The sequence below is a fragment of the Dermochelys coriacea genome (genome assembly GCF_009764565.3).
Source record: "Dermochelys coriacea isolate rDerCor1 chromosome 12 unlocalized genomic scaffold, rDerCor1.pri.v4 SUPER_12_unloc_4, whole genome shotgun sequence".
Lineage (NCBI taxonomy): Eukaryota > Metazoa > Chordata > Testudines > Dermochelyidae > Dermochelys > Dermochelys coriacea.
Genome location: NW_025091567.1, coordinates 17123 through 19281, shown reverse-complemented (window position 1 = coordinate 19281; position 2159 = coordinate 17123). Strand labels below are relative to the sequence as shown.

Sequence of the window (2159 nt, the reverse complement as noted above, 5' to 3'; positions counted from 1 at the left end):
TCATTGAGCTCTACCCATGTGGGTTTATCAGTGTCCACAGTGAGCAGAACTTTTCTAGTGATCAGGGAAGCCCCCCACAGATTTATCTCCTTCCTCATTCAGACCTTCTATAGCCATGTCTCCAGTGCCACCCCATGTCACCCATCACTGTGTGTGGTCCCACTCTCAGCTCCACGATCCAAAGCCAGCAGATGCCTGGTCAGTTCTGACAAATCCCCTCCCCAGTGCCCATCCTGCCATTGGAGCAAGCCCCTTGCAAACACCATTTCCCCAAAGTGAGGACTTAGCCCTTGGGAATCTGAAGACACCAGCCTTTCTTCCTCTGCTCCCATCTACGGGCTAGTCTACTGCCTGGTCATCACCACCTCTCCCCATGCTTGTTTCCTTTCTACTTTGGACATGCTCCCCAACCAACTGGGGCTATTCTCCCACTACAAGCCTGACCTGCTTCCTCTTTCCCTGCTCCCCTTGACATTCCTTTCCTATGGGTGTCCCTGTTCCTTGAGGTTAATTCCAGTTTCTTTATCTGCTTTAGTTTTATGGCCCCCAGTAGTCACAGAGCCACCTACAGCTTCTCTGACTCTAGCCATGGGGCCAATTGTCAGAGGCCAGCCTGAGATAGCTGCCGCTACTAGTCAAGGGAGGGGTGGCAATTCCAAGGCTGAGCATGCTTGAACCTTGCAACAGCGGCACTAGGGCCTCTAAATCCTCAGCACTGGCCCTAGGCAGCAGCAGACTCTGCAGTTAAGCGCTTCCCTCCTCTAGGCCATGGCTTTAAGTAGTTGAGATGCCCATCACCTGCAGCAGAGGCCACCAATTCCCACGCACACCGAGCTAGCATGTAGTTGTGCAGAAAGTGCAGCCTGGATGATTTTGGTGGCTGGTGTACCAGGAAGTTCCCATCCCTGAGCAGCAGCAACAAGCTCACATGGCCCCTCTTTCCTGTGGGACCAGGACCACTCCTGTAGCGCTGGGAGAGGGGAGGAAGCGAGTGTTATGGGCCCCATCTGAGCTTGGGCCTGGCACGATGGAGCCATTGGTGCCATGGTGAACCTGGTCCTGGCCAGACTAGCACCATGCAAGCTCTAGCACGGGCAGCAGATGTGCAGGCTGCACAGCCTCGGTAAGAGCAGCCATGTCTCTAGGTGTCTCTGTGACGCAATGGGTCAGCGCGTTCGGCTGTTAACCGAGAGGATGGTGGTTCGAGCCCACCCAGGGATGCTGGTGACCTTGTGCTATTTCCTTGCTCCTCAAGATGTGCTGGGAGCCTTAAAGGCCCCCTTTTTGCCACCTCAAAACCATCCCTCTTGGCCTCAGCGGGTTCAGCTGGTTGTCCGAAGAGTGCGCTGGGTTGTAAGTCAGAAACCCATCTCCCAACATCCATGCCGGGTGCTCGGGTTTAATCCTCAAGGTCGAGCACAAAACCTTCTGCCAGGAATGTTTTGCTCCCTTCCTGCCTCTGCCAAGCGGCAAGGGAGAAACGGACGAGACACGCCGGCTGAAGATGCCTCCCTCCCACTTCCCTGTTGGCTGCATAAACCTCTTGGCGTGTCTCATGCCTCGTCAGGGAAGCACGGCCATGCTGAGTCCCGGCCGCAGCCTGTCCCGCCCTGGCTGACGGAGTGCAGAGTCCCGCGAGTCAATGGCAGATCGAGTCAGGACCGTATAACCTGCCCTTTCTGTGCTCCGGGGGTAGGGAGGCTGGGGCTGCACATCCCACTCTGGGGCTGGGAGGAAGCCTGGGGGCACAAGCCTCTGGCGGGAGCTGGCTGCTGCAGTGGGGGTGGGGCTCTGGGCTCCAGTGGGGTTTGCAGAAGGGGCAGGGCCTCGGGTGGCAGTGGTGGGGCAGAGGGTTTGTCTCCCCCCGAAGGCGGTTCATGCCCCGCCCATGGTGTTGCAATGAAAGAGGCTGCCCAGTCTGCACTTGTAGCGAGGTTCCCCCACTACATGGCAGCACAGAGGCTGCAGGAGACAGGCAGGTGACGGCAGGGGAAGGGGAGATGTAGTTCAGCTGACCGTACCCTTGGCATGGATAGCGTTAGGTGGATGGAAGGTCCCTTCCAACTCTGATATTTTATGAACCTGGCTACTATGGCGATGGGAAAACACCTCCAATCACTGTAGCAACTGTCTACTCCAACGTGCTACAGCCGTGTTTT

At 56.8% G+C, this 2159-nt stretch overlaps 1 non-coding gene across 1 annotated transcript; it reads left to right on the top strand.

Moving 5' to 3' along the window:
* The first annotated feature begins 1147 nt into the window (after positions 1-1147).
* TRNAN-GUU lies at positions 1148-1221 on the top strand. The gene has a single exon. It is a non-coding gene; the product is annotated as a tRNA-Asn (tRNA).
* The last annotated feature ends 938 nt before the right edge of the window (positions 1222-2159 follow it).